Genomic DNA, 12,253 nt, shown 5'->3' with positions numbered 1-12,253 from the left:
CAAGAAGCTGGAAACTGGAACCTCTTCCGAGGAAAGGCAAAGTTGACACCGCAATGAAAATACAGTGCAGAGTACTTTTAACAGAATCCCAAGTCTGTAAGAATTAGGGAGTACAGGGCCCACAAAAGTTCTCATGGGAAAACTAATCATTATCTAGTTTGAGAGCGAGTCTTTGACTTCTTCTCAGTCCTTGTTTTCTACTTCTATCTTGGGTAACAAAATCTCTCCAATTAAAACTTCCATTCTCCCCCAATTCTGTACCATCTGGTGTGGTTAACGCTGGAGAGAATTCGGAATGTTTGCCAATTAGCGTATCCGGCACCTGCAAGGCCATGGGGCCTGAATTCTGAGCAGGAATGTCTTCAGATTCCACCTCCTCATCTGTTTCTTTTTTTTTAACATTGTTTTTATTGTGCATTTTACAAGCAACTTGTATCTTTCTTAATACAGCCAGTAGTCTTTTTCCCCTTTTCTCGATGAGACCTGGGCCATGATGGCTGAGCCACAACACTGGGGAAATGGGACATCATTGGAAGACATCCGTCTGAATATCAGAGATGGTGAGGAGATGAGATATCACAAGAAAGTGTGGAGATGGAACACCATCATGAGACATCCATCTGAATATCAGAGACAGTGGAGAAATGAGACATCATTGGGAGACATCATCACTAGAAGTAGAGATGAGACACCTATCCAAATGTCAGAGATGGAGAAAGGAGATATTATCAGAAGTGGAGATGGAAGACCATATAAATATCAGAGATGGTGAAGAGATAAGATATCACCAGAAGGTGTGGAGATGGAAACGCCATCAGGAGACATCCATCCAAATATCAGAGATGGTGGAGAGATAAGATATCACCAGAAGGTGTGGAGATGAAAACATCATCAGGAGACATCCATCCAAATATCAGAGATGGTGGAGAGATAAGATATCACCAGAAGGTGTGGAGATGGAAACACCATCAGGAGACATCCATCCAAATATCAGAGACAGTGGCGAGATGAGACATCATTGAGAGACATCGTCACTAGAAGTAGAGATGGGACAACATAAGGAGACACCTATCCAAATGTCAGAGATAGAGAAAAGAGATATCACCAGAAGGAATAGAGGTGGAAGGACATCGAAATATCACAGATGGCGGAGAGATGAGATATCACCAGAAGGTGTGGAGATGGAAACACCATCAGGAGATGTCCATCCAAATATCAGAGACGGTGGAGAGATGAGACATCACTGAGAGACATCGTCACTAGAAGTAGAGATGGGACAGCCCAAGGAGACATCTATCCAAATGTCAGAGATGGAGAAAAGAGCAATCACCAGAAGAAATAGAGGTGGAAGGACATCGAAATATCACAGATGGCGGAGAGATGAGATATAACCAGAAGGTGTGGAGATGGAAACACCATCAGGAGACATCCATCCAAATATCAGAGACAGCGGAGAGATGAGACATCATTGAGAGACATCGTCACTAGAAGTAGAGATGGGACAGCCCAAGGAGACATCTATCCAAATGTCAGAGATGGAGAAAAGAGATATCACCAGAAGAAATAGAGGTAGAAGGATGTCAAAATATCAGAGATGGTGGAGAGATGAAATATCACCAGAAGGTGTGGAGATGGAACTCCATCTGGAGACATCCATCCAAATATCAGAAATGGTGGCTGCCACCAAAAAGGGGAGATGGGACATCATCAGAGATGACGAAGACATAGGACATCCTTGGGAAATATTTATCCAAATATCAGAGAGATATTTGTCCAAGATTTTATAGGAAGGTTAATGACTTTCACAGGGGACCTCATAAGGTGCTTCCTGATTTCAGCTTCCTCAAATTACAGTGAAGCGGAAGTGAGAGAAAAACATGAGAGATCCAGAAGTGAGAGACAATGTAATTAGTGTAAAGTTCTTTCCTTTATGGGTGAGGGATCTATGGGACGATGGGTGTTCTGCTCTTGCAAGTAATGAGCCATGGCTCAATACAAGTGGCGTCAAACTGCATCCATTCAACAGTGTGGAGACACCCTTCATCTTAGAATGACAATTAAAGGATAATAAGAGTTGGAAAAGATCATATGGACCATCTAGTCCAATTGCCTGCCATGTAGAAAAAGCACATACAAAGTACCCGACCCTCACTGTCTTCCGGAAGCAATTAAAAACATGACTTCCATTGTGCTTTTGAGTAGACAGGTCTATTATGACCTGGCCCTTATCCACATTGAAACACCCTGTCACTTTATAGTTTGATTTCCGTTCAGATACATCTTCCCTGCTTGTTGTGTCTATTTAATGTATGTTCTATTCTGTAATGGACACTCCCTTCATCAGTTTTGACTGTCGCCCAGACTGTTGTCCTATATTGGACCTTTTAACGCCTTGGATGATTGTTTTATATTTTAATTATGTCTATTTTAAATTATGACTTGTTTAATTTGTTTTTAAATGCATTCCTTGATGTTTCAACTGTTGATTTTATGGTGTTATATGATTGTATTGGGTTTGCCCCCGTGTGAGCCACTTCGAGTCCCCGTTGGGGAGATGAAGGCAGCATACAAAATAATAATAATAATAATAATAATAATAATAATAATAATAATTATTATTATTATTATTATTATTATTATTATTATTATTTTATGACATAGCTAACAAGATAGACATGCTGGATTTTGTATCACAAAATCACAAGTCGGACACTTCCCAAGTGTCTAGGACTGTGTGATGTATTTTCGGATGATGCACGCAGATCCCAGCAGGGTGGCCTTTTGCAGTTGGCAGATCGTATTTTGTCAATGTCTATTGTTTCTAAATTATTGTCAATGTTTATTGTTTCCAAATGCCGGCTGAGATCTTTTGGCATGGCACCCAGTGTGCCCATCACCACCGGGACCACCTGCACTAGTTTCTGCCAGAGTCTTTGAAGTTCAATCTTGAGGTCCTGATAGCGGCTGAGTTTTTCCTGGTGTTTTTTGTCAATGCAACTGTCACCTGGGATGGCGACATCAATGATCCAAACCTTTTTCTTTTCCACAACTGTGATGTCTGGTGTGTTGTGTTCCAGAACTTTGTCAGTCTGGATTCGGAAGTCCCACAGTATCTTTGTGTGCTCATTTTCCAATACTTTTGCAGGTTTGTGATCCCACCAGTTCTTTACTGCTGGAAAGTGGTACTTGAGGCATAAGTTCCAATTAATCATTTGGGCCACATAGTTGTGCCTCTGTTTGTAGTCTGTCTGTGCGATTTTCTTACAGCAGCTGAGGATATGATCAATGGTTTCGTCGGTTTCCTTGCAGAGTCTGCATTTTGGGTCATCAGCTGATTTTTCGATCTTGGCCTTAATTGCCTTTGTTCTGATGTCTTGCTCCTGGGCTGCAAGGATCAGGCCTTCTGTCTCCTTCTTCAGGGTCCCATTCTTGAGCCATAGCCAGGTCTTCTCCTTGTCAGCTTTTCCTTCAATTTTGTCAAGGAACTTTCCATGCAATGTTTTGTTGTGCCAGCTGTCAGCTCTAGTTTGTAGTGTGGTTTTCTTCTACTGGTTTTTTGTCTGCTGTGCTTTGAGGAGTTTCTGATTTTTGACTTCAATCAAAGCAGGTTCTTCACTTTGCTTTACATATTCTGCCAGGGCATGTTCTTCTTCTTTGACTGCTTGTTTGACTTGTAAGAGTCCTCTGCCCCCTGATCTTCTAGGCAGATATAGCCAGTCAACATCACTGCAGTGCAGTGAATGATGAATGGTCATGAGTTTTCTTGTTTTTCTGTCCAAATTGTCCAGTTCCATCTGTGTCCAGTTTATGATGCCAGCAGTATATCTTATGACAGGTATGGCCCAGGTGTTTATGGCCTTGATGGTGTTGCCTCCATTGAGCTTGCTTTTGAGAATTTTTCTGACCCTTTGTGTGTATTCTTTGTTGACCACAGTCTTCACATGTTCATGCTTGATGTTGTCCAGCTGTAATATGCCCAGATATTTATAGGCCTCTGGCTGGTGACACTTTATCGTTTGGCCATTAGGCATATTTATGCCCTCACTTTCAATGATTTTTCCCTTCTTCAATGCCACTGTCGAACATTTGTCCAAGCCAAACTCCATGCTGATATCAGTGCTAAAAATTCGGACAGTGTTAGTCAGAGACTGGATTTCAGTTTCCATTTTTCCATACAGCTTCAGGTCATCCATGTACATCAGATGCGAAATTTTGTGAGAATTCTTAGATGTTTGATAGCCGAGATTTGTTTTTTGTAAGATTGTAAGATTATTATTATTATTATTATTATTATTATTATTATTATTATTATTATTTACTATTATTTCCCCGATAGATGGCTATCCAGCCTCTGTTTAAAAGCTTCCAAGGAAGGAGCTTCCACCAGACTCCAAGGCAGAGAGTTCCACTGCTGAATAGCTCTTACAGTCAGGAAGTTTCTCCTAGTGTTTAGATGGAATCGCTTTTCCTGTAATTTGAACTCATTGCTTTGCGTCCTAGCTTCCAGGACAGCAGAAAACAAGCATGCATCTGATGAAGCAGATTAGACCTGAGGAAGTTCTTCATTGCCTGTTTTAACATGCCATAGCCCTCTCCGCTCTCCCCCATTTCCTAAAAGTTCCCAATGATAGTCAAAAGTCCTTGTAAATGAGTCAAAAATGTACTCCACGAATCAATATGATGCAAACCATGCAAAACTAAATGCACCTAATAACGATTTTGAAAGAACTGCGGTGGAGAAATCCTCTTTCAGTTCGAAACTGTGGCATTTGTCATATCCTCCCTTCTCGGCAGGTTGAATTGCTACAGAGGCGGCTGCATTGCTTCAGCAAGTCTCACTTCTGGACTGGTTTGCACACTAAGGGAACCAATGAGGGTAAGGAGTCTACTTTAGAAGGCCTTCATTCCCAATTCCCCATTTTGCTTTCAACCCAGAGCAGCAACACGGCAGGTAAAACCTTCCCAGCAATTGAGCTGCCAGCATTCCTTTAAGACAACCCAGATAGGAACGGAGCACAGGAAACCTTGCAAAAGTTGATGCAAAAGAGAAGATAGCAGTCTTGTCATTTGAGATCAGCATTTGCACAGAAGTAGGACAAATGTCAAAGTGGTGCTTTGTTGAAAAAGCACCGAAAGAAAGATTCCTGAGCTTCTCAAGCCCAAAAGAGATCGGGCAACTTCCACCCAAAAGGCCAACTCAGCATCCGGAAAGGCAGCTGGGCTGTGGCCAAAGAAAATGTCAGAAAATAGCCAAAGTAAAATGTCTGAGTCAGGGTTAAAATGCACTTTTCTTCGCCCTGTGTGTCTAACTTTGGACTTTTCGCCTACACTTGCTATTCTGGGTCACGAGAGAAGTGCAAAATCCCTTCCTTTACTTTGATTATAATATAAACCTGGCATTTGAGCTTTTCAGTGCCGGGTCAACTTTGGCCTTCTACACTGCCATATAATCCAGTTCAAAGCAGATAATCTGGATTTTATACGGCAGTTTAGAAGGGGCCCCAGTTGCATCCACTCCTTTCCAACAACAGTTTTCCAACAAAGGTAGAGGCAGCATAAAATTGTGGATGACCCATTCCTTTCGAATATGGGAATCAATTTAGGGATCCGTTGGGTGTTTAGTCTTCTCCCAACCTAGCAGTTCGAAAACATGCCAATGTGAGTAGATGAATAGGTACCGCTCCGGCGGGAAGGTAACGGCACTCCATGCAGTCATGCCAATGGCCACATGACCTTGGAGGTGTCTATGGACAACGCACAACGGACAACGTTTCCTCGTTTCTGGGACCTTGGCTTCGTTTTAAGGATCTTGTTTCATGCCTAATGTTTCCATGGATTTGTTCTTACAGCCTTGTTTTTGTAACTATCTTTTGGAACTGAACTTTTGCCTTTTATGAACTATCTTTTTCCCTATTCCTTAATAAACTACAAAAGACTACATCTGGTGTGCAGTCTGGTGTCTTTAGCAAGGTGAAGCTAGCCTGATGTGCGACAGCCCACGAGGTCTCTTCCAACTCTATGATTCAACATTGGCCATCAAATCCATGGACAATCAAAACTGCAGAAGCCAAACCCGCAATTGCAGAGGGCCGGCTGTAACTCAAAACCCTGGGCTCAACCCATTCATTCTCAGATTGTACTTCTTTGGCACCGGCTTGCTATTCTTTCCTTCTGGGTGAGTTGGCAATTTCTAAAAATAAAAGCAGAAGGAGTCACAAACAGAGGGAAGGCAACAGGGGAGTTAACCCTTCCCTATGCTATCCATAGGAGCCCCGGGGGCAAAGTATGTTAAAGCACTTAGCTGCTGAACTTGCAGACCGAAAGGTCCCAGGTTCAAATCCCGGGAGCGGAGTGAGCGCCCACTGTAAGCTCCAGCTTTTGCCAACCTAGCAGTTCGAAAACATGCCAATGTGAGTAGATCAATAGGTACCGCTCCAGCTTCGGCTTAGAAATGGAGATGAGCACCAACCCCCAGAGTCGGTCACGACTAGACTTAACATCAAGGGAAACCTTTACCTTTACCTATGCTATCCAAAGCTTCTATATCTATATCTACATCTATATTTACATCTAATCTATCTAGAGTTACATTTAATAAATGTCCCTGTTCCAACTTACACATACATTCAACTTAAGAACAAACCTACAGAACCTCCCTTGTTCATATCTTGGAGACTGCCTGTAATTGAAGGGCATGACCCATTCCATGCCATGCAAATGGATGGAAATATCCAAAGCAAAGCCTTGAACCAGAAGCCCGCGTTTGGGATGTGCATCAAGTGAGACATCTCCTGTCGAATATCATTAAACCTTTTGGATTGAACGCTGTCAGATTGGATGTGGAAGGAGCAGAAAAGGCCTGGAGAGGTTATTTTATCTGAAAGACTTTTCTTTGAAGTATATTTTGTTTTTTGAAAAGTTTTTGCTCTTTCAGGTAGAGAGATGGATGGATAGAGAAATGATAGAGACCGAGATAGGAGTTAGATAGATGGATAGAGACAGATGATAGAGATAGATAGATAGATAGATAGATAGATAGATAGATAGATAGATAGATAGATAGAAAGAAAAAATATTAACAACAACAACAATAACACTTGGACCTAATGTGCATGTGTACTGTGTTGTTATGTACAACAACAACAATAATAATAATAGTAGGCCAAGATCGAAAAATCAGCTGATGACCCAAAATGCAGACTCTGCAAGGAAACCGATGATCATATCCTCAGCTGCTGTAAGAAAATCGCACAGACAGACTACAAACAGAGGCACAACTATGTGGCCCAAATGATTCATTGGAACTTATGCCTCAAGTACCACCTCCCAGCAGCAAAGAACTGGTGGGATCACAAAACTGCAAAAGTATTGGAAAATGAACATGCAAAGATACTGTGGGACTTCAGAATCCAGACTGACAAAGTTCTGGAACACAACACACCAGACATCACAGTTGTGGAAAAGAAAAAGGTTTGGATAATTGATGTTGCCATCCCAGGTGACAGTCACATTGACGAAAAACAACAGGAAAAACTCAGCCGCTATCAGGACCTCAAGACTGAACTTCAAAGACTCTGGCAGAAACCAGTGCAGGTGGTCCCGGTGGTGATGGGCACACTGGGTACCATGCCAAAAGATCTCAGCCGGCATTTGGAAACAATAGACATTGACAAAATTACAATCTGCCAACTGCAAAAGGCCACCCTGCTGGGATCTGCAAGCATCATCCGAAAATACATCACACAGTCCTAGACACTTGGGAAGTGTTCGACTTGTGATTTTGTGATACGAAATCCAGCATATCTATCGTGTTTGCTGTATCATAAAATAATAATAATAATAATAATAATAATAATAATAATACTGTTCTAAATGCTTGGGAAGTGTTCGACTTGTGATTTTGTGATACGAAATCCAGCATATCTATCGTGTTTGCTGTGTCATAAAATAATAATAATAATAATAATAATAATAATAATAATAATAATAATAATAATACTGTTCTAAATGCTTGGGAAGTGTTCGACTTGTGATTTTGTGATATGAAATCCAGCATATATATCTCGTTTGCTGTGTCATACTGTGTCTTTTTTTAAAAAAAAAAAATACAAAATCCAGCATATCTATCGTGTTTGCTGTGTCATAAAATAATAATAATAATAATAATAATAATAATAATAATAATAATACTGTTCTAAATGCTTGGGAAGTATTTGACTTGTGATTTTGTGATACGAAATCCAGCATATATATCTCGTTTGCTGTTTCATACTGTGTCTTTGTGTCAATAATAATAATAATAATAATAAAGAGAGATAGATAGATAGATAGATAGATAGATAGACTTATGCTGAAATAGAGCATTGACGCACACTGGAAGACTAAGGCCCCTTCTGCACTGCCATGTAAGATCCATATTATCTGCTTTGAACTGGATTATATGGCAGTATAGACTCATATAATCCAGTTCAAAGCAGAAAATGTGGATTATCTGATTTGATCATCTGGATTGTAAAAGGGGACATAGTCTTCTTTGCCTAAGGAAAGCTATGGAAAATTGATGGGATTGTCATTAGTCAACAGGCATTTTGCCAAAGTAACTTTTGCAATATTTTACGGAACGTGCCCAGAAATGAGGGCCTGATGCTATACTGTGCTCCAAATGAGCTATTAGCTAAATGAAGTTTCCTATTGCCATCCAGCCAAGAAAGTCCTTTTATTGCTGTCATTGGGAACTCCTGGGGATATTAAAATGGCTCAGCATTCAAAGGGTCAGAAACAATTTCATTAAAAGATAGAAAATGCCAACATTTTAGTATCTGTAGCCAAATCTAAAGAAGCCCCCGGGAGCGCAGCAGGTTAAACTGCTGAGCTGCTGAACTTGCTGACCAAAAGGTTGGTGGTTCGAATCCGGGGGGCGGGGTGAGTTCATATTTTTGGGTCAGCTTATACTCGAGAATATAGGATACATGTATTATTTTTCTCTATTATTACTGGTACAATTCCCAGAATCCCCCTTTTCACATGGCCACCATACTTAAGCACTTCTTCTTCTTCTTCTTCTTCTTCTTCTTCTTCTTCTTCTTCTTCTTCTTCTTCTTCTTCTTCTTATTATTATTATTATTATTATTTTATTGTATGACACAGCAAACAAGATAGACATGCTGGATTTCATATCACAAAATTCCCAAGTGTCTAGGACTGTGTGATGTATTTTCGGATGATGCGTGCAGATCCCAGCAGGGTGGCCTTTTGCAGTTGGCAGATCGTAATTTTGTCAATGTCTCTTGTTTCCAAATGCCGGCTGAGATCTTCTGGAACGGCACCCAATGTGCCCATCACCACCGGGACCACCTGCACTGGTTTCTGCCAGAGTCTTTGAAGTTCAGTCTTGAGGTCCTGATAGCGGCTGAGTTTTTCCTGTTGTTTTTCGTCAATGCGACTGTCACCTGGGATGGCGACATCAATGATCCATACCTTTTTCTTTTCCACAACTGTGATGTCTGGTGTGTTGTGTTCCAGAACTTTGTCAGTCTGGATTTGGAAGTCCCACAGTATCTTTGTGTGCTCATTTTCCAATATCTTTGCAGGTTTGTGATCCCACCAGTTCTTTGCTGCTGGGAGGTGATACTTGAGGCATAAGTTCCAATGAATCATTTGGGCCACATACAGGGCTGTAGCCAGAAAAATTTTTCAGGACGGGTTTGGAAAATTTTGGGGGGGGGGGTTGAACCCCTAGCATATACCCCTCCTCGCTACAAACCTGTCAATATCTGCTTGAGATAGTGCCTGGAGGGACTCTCAAAGTTTTGCATCTCATAGACTTAGCATGGGGATTTGGTTAACCAGTTAAAATTCACGAGTAAATGAGATTTTTTTTATAACTTGAAAAATTTCAGGGGGGGGTTGAACCCCTAAAACCGCCCCCTCGCTACAGGCCTGGCCACATAGTTGTGCCTCTGTTTGTAGTCTGTCTGTGTGATTTTCTTACAGCAGCTGAGGATATGATCCATGGTTTCGTCAGTTTCCTTGCACAGTCTGCAAGATGGCACCTGCGGGGGGGATTATTATTATTATTATTATTATTATTATTATTATTGTATCCTACTTTTTATTGTTGCCATTAGGAGCCACGGTGGCGCAAAGGGTTAAACCCTTGTGCCGGCTGTGCTGCTGACCTGAAGGTTGAGTTGCTGACTTGAATGTTGGGGGTTTGGATCGGTGAGACCAGGTGAGCTCCCGTCTGTCAGCTCTAGCTTGCAGGAACATGACAGAAGCCTCCCAGCAGGATAGTAACACATCTGGGCAACCCCTGGGCAATGTCTCTGTAGACGGTCAATTTTCTCACACCAGAAGCGACTTGCAGTATGTTCTCAAATTGTTTATGATAAAAAATATTATAATATTATATTATTACCATAGCACAATATTAGTAAATGAAAGAACAATGCAATATTTAAAAATAAAAACAGTTTTAACCAACATACTGTAAACCTATCAGGATTTCAATGGGAAGTGTGGGCCTGCTTCTGCCAATGAGATAGTCAAATGTTGGATAAGTGAGACTCTACTGTACTAATAATATTGCAATATAGTCATATCATATAATATAGTGTAATATATACTTGTAAACTGCCTTGAGTCCCCTTCGGGGTGAGAAGGGCGGGATATAAATGTCTCTAATAAATAAATATAAATAAGTTTGATCCAATTCCATCTTTGGTGGAGCTCAGAGTGCTCATGGATTGCAGGTAGACTATATATCCCAGTCCCTACAACTCCTATAAATCATGGTAAATTATCCCCAAAACTCTTTAGTATGTTTAGTTGCGGATCAATTCCTCTGCTTGCTGTGTGCCATAGACAAGAATAGGAAAGGGTTAAGGGAGAGGCAGTGGCGGGGTCATGCAAATTCCACACCAATGAAGAGAGTCAGAAACACTGGGATGTCTGTGGCGGAGGAAAAACAGAAAATTTAGATTGAAAATGTTCCCGTATGAAAAGCTTCTCATGGGTCGTGGGTAGTATGGTGTTTGTGGAGGACATTGGCAGGGACCTTGGACATGTTGCCATTGAGACGCAAAGGTGTTGAAACATGATGGCTGGACTGCCATGCCCAGAATCCACCTCTTGCTGGCAACGAATTTGCTGGAAAAATTTGAGGGAGGAATGGTCAGAAAATGATGCGGGGAAATCCTATGGTAAAACACTCAGCTGACTATGCATTTGGCCCTAACAGCTAGAATTTCCAAACTCCGCCTGGTTCCTTAACATTTCTTAACCTTTCAAGTTGTCTGTCCTGTGGATTTTTTAGGGTTTTCTTTAGTAAGAAAAGGAAACTTCCTTGCAGCATTATCTCTCGTGTTCTTTGTTGGCCAGGATTTGCACTGCAGCAGAAGTATGATTCCTCTGCAGTACATGGGCGCCTTAACAAAAGCCAGCAAAAGATTTGTTTCAAAGCCAGCCAGGTCAGACAGGCAAAATGCCAAGGAAAGGAAAGACTAGTTTTCCAGCTGGAAAAGCCCTTTCCTGGAAGTTTGTAGCAGTTTGCAAACAGAAATGATCCAATGATAGAGAGCTGCTGCTACCTAGCGGTTGAATTCAAAAGCACACCGAATATAACACTATGTAACATTATTTTTGTTCCTGGGTTATAAATGTCATTTCCTAATTGGTTCTATCATAAAACATGGGAAAAGTTTATTAAACTGCTAAAACTTTGTTTTTGCAGGACATCCTGCAGCATATTTTGCTCTAGTTTTCAATGACTCATCACAGAGTCTCAAACAATTCAACATAGTTTGTGGCAGCCACAAAAACAATGTTTCTGGAGGGTAACAACTACTTTCACAGTAAGGACCACACAATTAAACAGGAAATAATACTTTCAAACCAGGAACAGAACATTTTTCAAATATTGTTACACTAGCTGTGCCCGACCACGCGTTGCTGTGGCGAAGTATGGTGGTAAGGGAAATAAAGTATTGAGGAATTGGTGGTAGTTAAGGTAAAGGGTCCCCTGGGCTGAGTGGGTTGCTAGGAGACCAAGTGAGTGGAGCTTAGCCTTCTAACTGGCAGCAATTAGATAAAAACAATTATTCCTCTCCCTCTAATTAGGACTTTATTTTTCTTTTCTTTTTATTGTATCAACCTAGAGGCATGGATGAGGGGTTGTGCTGTCAATTTTCGAGGTTGTGGGGTGTTTACTTTTGTTGTTTTGTCCGCTGCTGTGATGTCATCACTCTTTTATATA

This window comes from Anolis carolinensis, unplaced genomic scaffold (genome assembly GCF_035594765.1).
Source record: "Anolis carolinensis isolate JA03-04 unplaced genomic scaffold, rAnoCar3.1.pri scaffold_12, whole genome shotgun sequence".
Lineage (NCBI taxonomy): Eukaryota > Metazoa > Chordata > Lepidosauria > Squamata > Dactyloidae > Anolis > Anolis carolinensis.
The sequence above is the reverse complement of the archived record's forward strand: the minus strand, read 5'-3'. Positions refer to the sequence as shown.